Source organism: Elephas maximus, chromosome 4 (assembly GCF_024166365.1).
Source record: "Elephas maximus indicus isolate mEleMax1 chromosome 4, mEleMax1 primary haplotype, whole genome shotgun sequence".
In the NCBI taxonomy this organism is placed as follows: Eukaryota; Metazoa; Chordata; class Mammalia; order Proboscidea; family Elephantidae; genus Elephas; species Elephas maximus.
The window spans coordinates 108400463-108415177 of record NC_064822.1 but is presented as its reverse complement, the minus strand read 5'-3'; positions in this window follow the sequence as shown (position 1 = coordinate 108415177).

Below are 14715 nucleotides of genomic sequence, written 5' to 3'. Positions count from 1 at the left end.
CAATATCAATTCTGTCCCTTTTCCTCAGTAATTAGAACCCCCATGTGTTAGCTGGACACATGGCTACTCGGAATAAAGACTATATTTTCTATCCCTTTTTGCAGATGACATGATCTTATGTATAGAAAACCTCAATCCACAAGAAAGCTACTACAGCTAATAAATGAATTCAGCAAAGCGGCAGGGTACAAGGTCAACACACAAAAGTCTGTTGGGTTTCTATACATCAGCAGTGAGCATTCTGAAAAGGAAATTAAGGAAACAATTGCATATGAATTGCATCTAAAAGAACAAAATACCTAGGAATCGATTTAACCAGGGAAATGAAAGACCTGTATACTGAACGATAAAGTACTACTGAAAGAAATTAAAGAAGACCTAAATAAATGGAAGGACATACCATGTTCATGAATTGTTGTTTTTATGTGCCGTCTCATCAGTTCTGACTCATAGCAAATCAATGTTTAATAGAACAAAACGTTACCTGGTCCTGTGTTATCCTCACAATATGTTTGAGCCCATTGTTGCAGTCACTGTGTCAGTCCATCTTATTAAGGATCTTCCTCTTTTTGCTCACCTTCTACTTTACCAAGCATAATGTCCTTCTCTAAGGATTGATAACATCTTCTGATAACATGTCCAAAGTAAATGAGGCTAAGTCTTGCCATCCTTGCTTCTAAGGAGCATTCTGGTTGTACTTCTTCCAAGACAGATTTGTTCTTCTGGCAGTCCATGGTATATTCAATATTCTTTGCCAATACCATAATTCAAATGTGTCAGTTCTTCTTCAGCCTTCCTTTTTCCTTGCCCAGCTTTAGCATGCACATGAGGAGATTGAAAATATCATGGCTTGGGTCAGGTACACCTTAGTCACCAAAGTGACACCTTTTCTTTTTATACTTTTTGCAGCAGGTTTGTCCAATGCAATATGTTATTTGATTTCTTGACTGCTGTTTCCATGGGCATTGAGAGTGGATTCAAGTAAAATGAAATCCTTCACAACTTCAATTTTTCGTCCATTTATCATGATGTTGCTTATTGGTCCAGTTGTGAGGATTTTTCCTTTCTTTATGTTTCGATTTAATCCATACTGAAGGCTGTAGTCTACATACTGGAGATCAAAGACTACAACCTTCAGTGTTCATGGGTTAGAAGACTTAATACTGTTAAGATGTAAATACCACCCAAAGCAATCTATAGATTCTATGCAATCCCCAGCTTTTGCAGAAATGGAATAGCCCATCTTCATATTTATATGAAACTGTAAGGGGCCCTGAATAACCAAAGCAATCTTGAAAAAGAAGAATAAAATAGGAGGACTCACTTTCTGATTTCAAAACGTACTATAGAGCTAAAGTAATCAAAACAGTATGGTATTGGAATAATGATAGACATATAGACCAATGGAATAGAATTGAGAGTCAGAAATAAACCCATACATCTATGGTCGGCTGATTTTTGACAAGGGTGTTAAGTCCATTCAATGCATCAAAAATAGTCTTTAATAAGTGGTGCTGGGACAACTGGATCTCCACATGTGAAAGAATGATGCTGGACCCATATTTCACATCATACTAAAAAATTAACTCAAAATAGAACAAGGACCTAAATGTAAGAACTAAAACCATAAAACTCTTGGAAGAAAACATAGGGGTAAAATTTAGGGATCTAGTTTTTGATGATGGATTCTCAGATATGACACCAAAAGCAGGAGCAACAAAAAGATAAAACAGATAAATTGGACTTCATCAAAATTAAGAACTTTTGTGCCTCCAAGAACTTAATCAACAAAGTGAAGAGACAACCCACAGATTGGGAGAAAATTTTCAGAAACCACATATTAGATAAAGGTTTAATATCCAGACTATATAAAGAACTCCTACAACTTAGCAACAAAAAGACAAACAATCCAATAAAAAAGTGCAAAGAACTTTATATTCTATATATTCATTCTATAAATGAGGGTTTACAGAACAAACTGGTTTCTTATCAAACAGTTAGCGCACACTCTCTTCCATGACATTGGTTAACAACCCCATGACATGTAAGCACTCTTCTTTCTCAACGCTCGGTTTCCTATTAGCAGCTTTCCTGTTCACTTCTGCCTTTCAGTCCCTGCCCCAGGGCTGGTACACCCCTTTAGTCTTCTATTGTTCCCTGGGCCTGTTTAGTCTTTGGCTGAAGGTGAACCTCAGGAGTGACTTTATTACTGAGCTGAAAGGGTGTCCGGGGACCATACTCTCAGGGTTTCTCCAGTCTCTGTCAGGCCAGCAAGTCTGGTCTTTCTTTTTGAGTTAGAATTTTGTTCTACATTTTCCCCCACAGCTCTGTCCGGGACCCTCTATTGTGATCCGTGTCAGAGCAGTCAGTGGTGGTAGCCGGGCACCATCTATTGTCCTGGACTCAGTCCGGTGGAGGTCATGGTAGATGTAGTCCATTAGTCCTTTGAACTAATCTTTCCCCTGTGTCTTTAGTTTTCTTCATTCTTCCTTGCTCCCGAAGGGCTGAGACCAGTGGAATATCCTAGATGGGTGCTCACAGACTTTTAAGACCCCAGGCGCTACTCATCAACGTAGAATGTAGAACATATTCTTTATAAACTATGTTATGCCAGTTGAGCTAGATATTACCTGAGATCAAGCTCCCACAGCCCTCACCCCAACAACTCAGTCCCTCAGGGAGCTTGGATGTGAAATGGAGCTACCATGACTTTGCCTTGCACAGTTTGTTCTGACTTCCCCAGTATTGTGTACTGTCTTACCCTTTGCCAAAGTTTCTACTTACCTATTGTCTGTTAAGTATTTTTCCAACCCCACCATGGCCCTCCCTTGTAACCATCAAAGATTGTTTCTTTTTGTATGTAAACCTTTTCATGAGTATTTACAGTAGTGGTCTCATACAATACCTGTCCTTTTGTGATTGACTTATTTCACTCAGCATAATGCCCTCCAGATTCATCCAAGTTATGAGATTCATCATTGTTCTTTATCGTTGCACAATACTCCATTGTGTGTATATACCACAGCTTTTTTATCCATTCATCTGTTGATGGACATCTAGGTTGTTCCCATTTTTTGCTATTGTGAACAATGCTACAATGAATATGGGTGTGCATATGTCTGTCCGTGTGACGGCTCTTATTTCTCTAGGGTATATTCCTAGGAGTGGGATTTCTGGATTAGATGATATTTCTATCTCTAGCTTTCCAAGGAAGCACCATATCGTTTACCAAAACGGTCGTATCATTTGACTTTCCCACCAGCAGTGCATAAGAGTTGCAGTCTCTCTGCAACCTCTCCAACATCTGTTATTTCCGGTTTTATTGATTCGTGCCAGTAATACCAGGATGAGATGGTATCTCATTGTGGTTCAGATCTGGATTTCTGTAATGGCTAGAGATCATATGCATTTCGTCCTGTGCCTGTTGGCTGCTGGAATGTCTTCTTTGGTGAAGTGTCTGTTCATTTCCTAACAGCAAAGAAATTTAACAGACATTCTACCAAAGAAGATATACAAATGGCTAACCAACACATGAAAAGATCTCATCGTTAGTCATTAACCTTATGGAAGTGCAAATCAAAACACAGGACACCACTTCATTACCACTAGGATGGCTGTGATTAAAAGAAAAAGGAAAACAACAGGCGTTGGTGAGATGTGGAGAAATTCCCTGGTGGGAATGTAAAATAGTGCAGCCCTTACGGAAAAGAATTTGGCAGCTCCTCAAAAAGTTAACATAGAACTACCATGTTGTTGCTGTTGTTATATACCATCGAGCCGATTCTGACTCAAGTGGCTCTATATGATAGGGTAGAACAGCCCCATAGCATTTCCTGGGCTGTACTGTTTACGGGAACAAATCACCAGGTCTTTTCTCCTATGGAGCCTCTGGTGGGTTCAAACTGCTTACCTTTAGGGCGGCAGCTGAGTGATTAGGTATTATGCCACCAGGGCTCCTTAGAATTACCATATGACTCACAATTCCAAAGAATTGAAAGCAGGAATGCAAACAGACAATGGTACACAAATGTTCATTGCAACACTATTCACGATAGCTAAAAGGTGGAAAGAGTCTAAATGTGAATAGATGAATGGATAAACAAAATGTGGTATATACCTATAATGAAATACTATTCAACCACAAAGAGAAATGAAGTCCTGATACATGCTACAACATGGAAGAACCTTGAAAACACCAAAGTGAGTGAATAAATCTGTAACAAAAGGACAAATATTGTATGATCCCACTTACTTGAAATATGTAGAATTTGGCAAATGTATAGAGATGGAAGTTTCTTAGTGGTGACCACGGGTGGGAGGGAGGAGAAGGGGGAGTCATTGCTTAGGGAGCTCCGAGTTTCCGTGAAGGGTGATGGAGACAGATAGTGGTGGTGGATGCACACAACAGTGAACGGGACTAACGTTACTGAGTTGTGCACATGAAAGGTGTTGAAATAGCAAATGCTTTACTATGTATGTTTTTACCACAATTAAAAAAAAAAAAAAGGACTACATTCTCCTGCCTTCTTTGCAGGTAGCTACGGCCATGTGACAAAGGGATGTAAATGGAAGTGGAAAGTGAAAATCCTGAGAAGTGTCATTAAGGGGAGAGAGCATTAGTGCTGCTTTCACCCTTAACTTTCTGCTGGCAGGAATGCACATGTAATGGTTGGAGTGCAGCAGCCACATTGGACCATGAGGTGACCTGGGAAATGAAAGCCACCCTTGACAGAGCAAAGGCTACATGGACCTGGGTCCCTGCCTCCATGGGCTGATTATTTCCATATGTCTGGAAATTGAGAGAGAAACAAATTTCTCTCTGAAACAGGTCACCGTTATTTATTTATTTCCTGTTACTCTCAGCCGAAGCTAATCCTACTACAGTGAGCATATCAGCCTGTCTTAGAGATATGGCTGCCGGAGGACCCTGGAGGATGAACAATGTGATGGTTAAGGTTGTGTGTCAACTTGGCTGGGCCATGACTCTCAGTGGTTTGGCAGTTGTATGATGTGAAAACTTCCATGATGAAATTTGATATTATGTGATCACCATGATGAGATCTGCTGCGAGTAGCCAATGAGTTGAAATGGAGTTTCCTTGGGCATATGGCCTGCATTGAATACAAGTGGATAATCTGGCAAGGCTTGGGTGCTCTTTGCTCGTGCTAGATCCTGCAGCTGGCTCCTGTTCGTCTGCCCTCCAGTTCTTAGAGCTTGAGCTAGCAGCTTACTGCAGTCTTGCCTGATGATCTTGGCTTTGCCAGCCCCTGTGCCTAAGTGAATCAGGAGAAGACTCTGTCCTGACCCATGGACTTTGGACATTACAGCTTATACAACTGTGTGAGCCATTTCCTTCATATAAACCTCTCTCTCTATGTGTATATTAATACATGTTACTGGTTTAGCTTCTCTAGAGAACCCAGCCTAAGACAAACAGGGAGAATAAACTGTAAGCAAATAATATGAAAATTAACTTCTAATCCCAGTCCCACCCTTGACTTGCTCTGTGATGTTTGGAAAATCCTTCCTCTCTCTGAACAAAGAGAGGTTGGACTCCATGGTTAAGATATCTTCTAGCCCAGACACTTTAGTCCCTGGACATTTTGGAGAGTCATGGTGGCAGGACCTGGGAAGCTGAGCTAAGAGATTTGTACTTGATCTTGGAAGTAGTTGGAGATTTTTTGGGGGTGGGGAGGGGGCAAGGAAGTGACTTGTGGAGGCAGTGCTTTAGGAAGACCAATCTGGCGTCTTTTGACACGGACACACAGGGATGGAGTAACCAGTACACAAGGTACACGGGGCTTACATTAAAAAAGGTACACACGAGCTTACCTGTGCTTACTTACTATGACGTGGTGAAACCCATTTGCAATTGTGCACTACAGATTAGTAAGAAAGCACAAGTACATGTGTGCATACCTTGCTTATTGGGTTGTCTATTCTTGGGACTCATTCCTGAAGGCAGCAAAGTGGGAAGAGCAAAATGGGAACAATTGAACCAGCCTTACAGGGTGGTTGTGAGGAGTAAAGGCGATAATGTGTATGAAGGTGTTCTGTGAACTATAAATCATGATGGGTGTTCTTTCCCTCAGGAGCCTTTTTCAGGGGAGATTCTCTCTCCATTTCCCCTTTGGTGTCTCTCCAACACTCCGCTGCCCTACACTGACTTCCCATGAGACCCAGGGAGCCTCAGAAAGCAGAATGAAGTTGGGAAGAAAGTAGAGGGGGCCTGAGGAGACACCTGCAGGCTCTCTGTTCTCCAGCCTGTCTCTTGCCTCAGTTGCTTTCTTCCTCATGCCTGTGTTGGGCTTCACAGTTTTCAAAGCACTTGTGAAGGCTTTGCCTCACTTGATCTTCACATCTCCGTGAAGCAGATTCAGTGCTCATTTTATAGCTGAGGGACAAGGCCTGAGGTCTCGGGAGGGAAGTCACCTGCTCAGGATCACCTAGCTATTTGGTGGCAGAGCTTGGATCAGAACCAAGGACTCTAAACCTGGAGTTTTTTCCAGATGACTTCACCTGCCCAGACCCTTTTAACCGAGGGGGACTTGGAAGGTTAGAAGACCAAGGAGTGGACCAAGCAGGTGGGCACCAGTGGAAGGGTGGGGAGGGAGGGACGGCACAGTTCGAATTACCTTTTTGCCCATGGGCCTCTTTACACAGGTTTTAGGCGCCCCCTGGAGGGCATTATGGGGAGTGCCCAGCCAATTGTGCGTTTCCCAGCCTAGGCTGTTCACAGCCTCAGGACTTTTGTCTGTCTCTACTTTTTTCTTCCAGCTTCTGGTCTATCTTTGGAGGTTTATTAGAAAAGTGAGAATGCAGATTTGAAAAGCACCTTGGAGTTTTTTTTTTTTTGGTCTAGGGGGATTGCAAATTCAAACGCCAAGAAGCGCCAGGGAGCTAAGATAAAAGAGTGAAGTGGATCTAGGGTAAGAAAATGTGGACATAGACACACTTCATTTGCATATTAAAAACGATGGAATACTCTTCGTGTTTACAAAGAATTAGGCTTCCCTCTAATTTTTTGAAACGTGGGGCTTTCATTCTTCCACTATAGATTGAAGTGTGGGCATACGAACGGTTTAATTTTCTTTTTACATCTATCATAAGGTGGTCCAAGCATGATGCTCATTGGCACTTGCCACTCATTGCTGGGACACTAAAAGGGAATGGTGAGGATTATGGCATTGCTTACATTTTATACAGGACAGTCAATGCCACTTTTAGCCCTACGTAAGAGGACTCTGCCCTGTGACCCTTGCTTCAGCAGACCCTACTCTGTTACCTGTCTGGTCATGCCCCTCAACCCCAGATGGAGAATCCAAGGGGCCAAGGGAGTGTGACCACCCAGACAGAGCCTGTGCCTCCCATGCCCTATTCTAGACCATGTTCCAAGAACCTACCAGTAGATTCTGACACATGGTGACCCCATGTGTGTCAGAGGAGAACTGTGGTTTGTAGAATTTTCAATGAGCTGGTTTTTTGGAAATAAATCACCAGGACTTTTTCCCAAGGTGTCTCTGGGTAGATTCAGTTAGCAGCCACGTGTGTTAACCATGTGCATCACCCAGGAGGTCCTCCAGGTATCTATGACCCTAGAATTAATAGCCACGAGTCTGCTTCCAGGAGGAAGCATCTTCCTCAGGCTCTTCCTCTTATGGATCCCTAGGCCTGAGGGTGGTTGAAGGGTGGCTGATTTGAAGGGAGGGAGTGGGAGGGTATAGAGCTGCTCTGTACAATAAGGTAGTCGCAAGCTACACGTGACTGTTTAGTACAAGAAAAGCAGTTAGTCTGAATTGAGATGTCCTGTGGGTGTAAAATACGCGCTTGAAGACTTAGTACAAAAAAAAAAAAAAAAGAATGCAAATATCTTAACACTTTTGCATATTGATCACATGTGGAAATAATATTTTGCATAAATCAGGTTAAATAAAATCCACCCAGCAGCTCTGTAGGAGAAAGACCTGGCAATCTGCTTCCACAGAGATGACAACCAAGAAAACCCTATGGGACTGTTCTACTCTGTCACATGAGGTCTCTGTGAGTTGAAAATGGATTCAATGTCACCTAACAATAACACCATTTCTTTTAAAGAAGTCTCAGGATGGTGCAGATGGTTAAGCACTTGACCACTAGCTGACGGTTGGCAGCTGAAACCCACCCAGATGTGCCTCAGAAGAAAGGCCTGCTGGTATGCTTCCAAAAAGGTCATAGACTTGAAAAGCCTAGGGAGCGGGTTTACTCCGCACACACGGGGGTGCCATGAGTCAGAACTGACTTGACGGCAACTAAGAACCACAACATTTCTTTTTCGCTTTTAAATGTGGTTACTAGAAAACTTAAAATTCCTTATGCATCTGTGACTCATATTATATTTCTATAGGACTGATACAGAGGGTGCTTTGAAGAGCATTCAAGCTCTCTGCGGACTTGTGTGTGAGGCCCCTTGAGATGCGGGGTGGAGTTGGGGTCAGGAGAGCAGGGAGCTTCCTCCTTCACCTTATCCCATCAACTCAAATGCTAGGACCAGGCCAGGGCAGTCTCTTTACTCAGCCCCTGCCAATTGTAGTCATGCACGAATATGGTCTCAGGGCCAGGATTTTCAACTTTGCAACAGAATTTAGAAATCTGGATTTCTATGTGAAACCTCCTGATTTTTAATTGTTGGCAACTAATTCAATGTTTAGAAGGAATACTGTTCTGGCCAAGACCACGCAAGCCACAGGAAATGCATTTTTGGCTCAGAGACTGAGGCCTGAGGCTTGCCTTGGTTCCTGCAGCAGAGGAGCCAGAGTCAGCATAGCAGAGACCCAGGGAGAACCACAAGCAGATAAAAAGGGCTTCGGGTGGACTCTCCCACACCAATACTTAGAGTCCAGTATTGGCATTTAGGGGGTAGTGGTGGATTGGGGATCCAAGGGACACAGAGAAGCTCGGCAGCCTGGGGAACCATGGATTGTCATCCTTTCCCCGAGGCAGGCCTTGTTGCATTCAGCCTCTGAAGAATGGGCACTAAAGCTCAAGCCATAACGGAAGGAAGGAGGCGAGATTTGAGCAACCCGGAGATTCATGAATTGTCCACTGGGGGGCAGCAGAGGAACAGGGAAGAAGCTTCTCTACAGGCTCCTTGGGGATCGAACTTGCAGGGGAGCGGGGCCTACTGCATTCTCCCCGTTCTAGGAGCCCCATTTGGGAGGCTTCTGGGTTGCAGGCAACCACCAGCCCACAGGGTGCCTTTGTGCAAATTCCTGGGGGATGCAGCCCTGCACTAGGGCATGGTTTGGTGAGTGGAGCTCCGGGTGGATTTTGGTTCCCGTCCAGCTATGACCTGAACACTTGGCAACACAGGCGTCGTTGTCGCGGGGAGGGGGCTGGGGGATGAAGGCTCTGGAGAACGGGTTGGGGCATCCCTGTTACAGCAGGTGTGTGTCCCCTGGTACACTGCAGCTCCGGGTCTGGGTACCAGGTGAGTGTTGCACGGCTCCTCTAGACGGCGCCGCACTGACAGGTGCAACCTTGCTGGTTCCCTCCTTCCCAGCAGGTGGCAGGCTCCAGACTCCAGACTCCAGACTTCATCACTGGAGACAGCTGAGGCCAGGTTGGGAGGACCGCGGGGGCGGGCGCAGGGCTGGCAGGTGAAGCTGGGGAAGGGGGCAGAAACCAGGAGGAGGTGCTGGGCCAGGCTTCAGTCAGGCTGAGCTAGGCAGAGGGGGGATTCCCCGCTCTGGAGGAAGGGGAATCTCAGAAGGCAGCTGGCACCTGTGAGTCAGCTCACAGACATCCGTGGTTTTAGAGGTGCAGAGCGTGAAGCCAGTGCGCACTGGGGCAGAGCCAGGGTGGGAACTTAGTGTCCTCACGTCCAGCCCAGTGCCTCCACAGCACTCCTTTGGGTCAGGTCTGATCATGTCACACCCCTGTCCAAATCCCTTCCCTGGAGAGACCCAAGCCTCTGAGCTTGGCACTCAGAGCCCTTCCCCACTGCCCTCCACTCAGGCAGCTGAGGAACACACGACCTTCACAACACTTAGCCTTTGTGTTTGCTGCTCTCCTGCTGGAATGCACTTCCCATTTCTTGTCCATGTGATGAACATTTAGCCTTCTTAACTTTGGGTGGTGCAGTTTGTGCTTGACTATTAACCTAAAGGTTGGTGGGTCTAACCCCATCAGTGCACCATGGAAGAAAGGCCTGGTGATCTGCTTCTGTTAAAGATTATAGCCAAAAAAACCCCCTATCGAACAGTTCTACTCTAACACAAGTGGTCTCCATGAGTGGGAATTGACTTGACGGCAACAGGTTTGCTTTTAGGTTTTGGAACTTACTCAGGGTATTACCTCATCTCTAAGTCCTCCCCTGACCCCCCAAGGATGGGCAACCTCACTCCCCTGCCTTCCACCACCAAGGCCCTTTTCACTGCGTTGCAGCCTCCCTGAACAGACAGTGAGCTTGGAGAGGCCGAGTCTGTCTGGGATGCGTCTGTCAATGGATGTGTCCTTGGTGCCAGGCACAGAGCCGGTGATGGCAAACATCTGGTGTTTAAATGAAACAAAGGCTGACTACATTCCTTCTCCTCACTGCAGCTGCAGGATTGCTGTCACAGAAGAAAGATAGGAGGGTGTGTGTGCGTGCATGCGTGTGCCTGTGTGTGCACATCCCTATGTGTACACATCCCTGTGTGTGCATGTGCCCGTGTGTGCACATTCCTGTGTGTGTACACATGCATGCGTATGTGTGCATGTGCGTGTGGTTAGCGTACATGGTGGGGGGGGGCTCAGGCACTGGAGGCGAGGAATGACTCCTGTGGGAGGTTGTGTGTTCGCAGGCACAGACAGGCACTAACAGGCACAGACAGCCATGCTCATAGCAACCCCGAAAGACGCGGAGCTCCATCCATAAGAAGGGTTTTATTTATTTATTTAAAAATAATATTTCATTGAGTTTTTAGTGAAAGTTTATACAGCAAATTATGTTTCCATTTGACAATTTCCACACAAATTATTCAGTGACATTAGTTACATTTATCACAATGTGTCAACATTCTCTTTAATTGTGCTCTGTTTGTTCCACTTCCAGTACTCTAGTTTCCCTGCCCTCTTATCTTCTCATCTTTGTTTTTGAGTGATTGTTGACCTTTTGGTCTCATACTGATGGTTTTTAAGTAGGGCACTGATCTTACAGGTAATATCCTTTATTTTGTGTGCCACTCTGCTAGTTCACTAAAAGGAGATAGGCTGGGTTCTAGATTTAAAGAGTGCCTCAGGACGATTGTCTCAGGGAGTCCTTTGTTCTCTACTGTTCCAGTTTGTCTGCCTTTTTTTTTTTTTAAACAAGAATTTGAATTCTGCTCCATGTTGTTCTCCAGTTCTATCCGGGACAAATTATTATGCCCCAGGTCAGAATGGTCAATGGTGGTAGCCGGGCACCATCTAGTTCTTCTGGTCTCAGGTTAGATGAGGTTGTAGCTTGTGTAGACTTGTTTCTTCTCTGATCTTCTCACTATTTCGCTCCTGGCAAGTAGATACCCGTAGTTGTGTGGGTTTATTTATTTTTAAAAAGTATTTTCATTGAAGAATAACATACACACAGAGAAGTACTTATGTCATAAGTACACAGCTCGATGAATTTGCACAAACTGAACACATTCCTGCTGCCAGCATCCAGGTCCAGAAGCAGAACATGGCCAGCACTTGGAAGCCCACAAGGGGAGCTTGGTCAATGCCTGTTGCCTGACTCCTGAGCCCTGGGATGGAGGGAGGGGCCCTGGGAGGAGAGTCTGGGGCCCACAGCCTCCCCTCCGAGGGCTGGGGCCTCCTGAGTGCTTCTCTAGGAGATTCGGTGCTTTTTGAACCCAGGTTCTGTGCCCAGTGCCTACTTCTACCATTTTGCCATTGTTCCTTCTCCCCTCCAGTACCTGGGTCTTCCAGGCTGTTGCATTACCCCTCCTCTCCTTGGGCAGCAGGCCCCAGGGCTGACTCCCCTTCCTGAGTTCACCTCAGGCACTACCGGTCCTGCAGTTCTGTGTGTAAACCAGCCCTTGACCAATTTCTGGGAGGGCTAGTCTGTGAGAGGGCATGGTTTCTGGGGAGACCCTTAGCCTCCTGCCCCAGCCAGGCTTACTGTAACTCCAGGATAGGGAGAGATTGGGGATCAAATGAAGCCCACCCCAATATCCTGGAACTGTAAACACAAAGGGGGTGCGGAGACCTGTCCCCTAGAGCCAGGGCAGAGCTGACATGACTGTTTGGGACAATTGTAAAATGGCTCGTGGTGCTGTGCGCTCTGCGTGACTGGTCAAGCACAGGGGTGCTGTTTCCAACTGTGTATGTTTTATGGAGACTGCATGAAACACTGTGTGGTGGGGGTTTGCATGACGCTGGGGCAGTGCTGGGACATCATGGGTGACGTGCTGGAGCGTATGACAAGTGGTTGCGGGTGCAGGGCTGCGTGTTGAGGGTGTGAGAAGGAGCACTGGCTGTGTATCTGTCCCTAAGGCGGTGTGTTTGGAAGCCTGTGTGTACGGACAGACATTTGTGTGTTAGGGGGCAGAGTGGAGGATTGCTGTGTGTGTGATAGCGTTGTAGCTCTGCTTGTGTTTGCTTGCTGCAACCAAGAGGTTACCTGTTACCATGGGCCCAGTGTGGGCAAGGAGGGGTCCATTTGAAGAAGGAGAAGGGACCGGGGGTTGTGGTGGGAGGCTCTAAGCTGGGCCGCTCCCCACTCTAGGGTCTGGCCATCTGGGCCTTCCTCTTGGTTCCCAGCCCTGGGGATCAGGTGCCCAGCCCTTCTCTCTGCTAGGCAGGTACCATGTCGGGGCTCAGATGCTGAGGTGGCAGGCCCAGGAGGAGGGGGTGGTGCCAGTGACCTGCCCAAGTGGCAGCCTGCACCAGGCACCCTGCCCTGTGCTGATCTGGCAGCTGGCTCTGGGAGCAGGCAGGGCCCCACCCAAGCAGGCTTGGGCAGGCAGGGCTGGGCCTGCCTGGAGCAGGGAGGGGATGGGGCTGATGGGGCAAGCCTGGGCCTTTGTTTTGCAAAGATGGAAGGTTGAGGGGCAGTGGTCTGTGCTGCAGGGATTCCCATAGTGGTGGGGAAGGAGTATCAGGCCTGTGGTCTGTGCATACTTAACTACTGTGATCGCGCTGCATTTGATTTGTGTATACATAGGTATTCCTGTCTGTGTTGTATACATGGACCCAGGGGTCAGTGTTAGGGGCATGTGACTAGCGGGGGGAGACACGGTGGCTTTGTGTGTGTTGTGTGACTGGCACGTGCATGTGTTTATGTGAGAATCCTGCATGGAGTATGTGTGTGGAAGGCTTGTGTGCTCAGGTGACTGTGTTTGTGCACACTTGTCTGAAAGTCCTTTGTGGGGTTTGTGTGTCATGGTTGTGGAAGACCTGTATGTGAGTAGTGCCTGTGCATGCTTCCTCAAAGGTGTGTGTGTGTGTGTGTGTGTGTATAGTTCAGGTCTTAGGCCCAGGGAGCAGAGGGCGATAGTTGGCAATGGCCTGTTCAGGGTGAGTGTGTGTAGGGAGGAGGAAGCCTAGGTTTTCTGAGTTGGGGCCTGAGTGGGCTTGACCAGGCCCCTGCAACAATTTCTTCCTGCAACAAATGCAGATGTTCTTCCCACTCCCACCATCATCCCTTTCTTGGTGGCCCTGACAGTGTGTGCGTGTGTGTGTGTAATGACCCACAAACCATGGTGAGTCTGTGTGTAACAACTCCAATGATTCCTTTAAAAATGCAGTTGTGTTGGTAACAATTCTGTAAACCGTGTGTGCAGCCATGCCTGTGTGTGACACACTCCTGTGTCTGTGTCTGAGTCTACATACGATGACCCCACAGACCACAGGGGGTGTGTGTATGTGCTAGGAAGTGTGTGTGGGTCAAGCTGACATGTCCCTCCTCTGTTCTCTCCCTGCTGGGGATCTGGGGTTGCTTCCTCTGAACCCCACAAGTGCTGACACTGGGTTTTCTCTACTTCCCTCCCTGTTCCCCACTCACTCTTTCTCAGAGCCATCAGGGAGCCTCCCTTGGGGTGGGAAACCTTGTTTGAAGCTGAGAACTGGACCTCCCTGTGGAGTTGGTGGGCTTTCCCCTGACTATGCTTTGGTATAGTGGGCCAGGTGGAGGCCACCACAGGTGAAGGGATTCAGGGGCAGCCAGGGCCTATGGAAAGAGCATACATTTTAGAGTCCGACAGACCTGGGCTCAAATCTAGGCTCTCTCACATACTGCACCTGTGTGAACTGGGTCAGATCATACTCTGTGCCTCAGTTTCTCCTTTGTCAAATGGGAATTGTGTTTATTTTTGCAGTTGCTATGAGAAGCCATAGATAAGATGCACACAAAGCTCCTAGCATAGGGCTTTGGCTCTGGACAAACATGGGTCCTCTTGCCTTTTTAAACCACTTTGAGATCTAGCAGGGAAGGGCCCCAGAGGTCAGAAGGGGATGCCCTGAGCCTGACCTGCAGGTTAGCACCTGACCTCTGAACTTCAGGGACCTAGCAGTGTGGAGGGGATAGGGACGTGTACCCTCTAGCAGAGCCAGAGCTGGAGAAATCTCCGAAGTGCTCCCGACAGGACCATCCCAGATAGAGACACAAAGGCTAGAGTCCTGTTAGCAGCTGGGAGGGGGTGCTCTGACATAATCTTGAATTGAGGGGTCATGGAGTGTGTCCCTGAGGGACCAACACTTAAAACTCCAAAAGACCTTAGT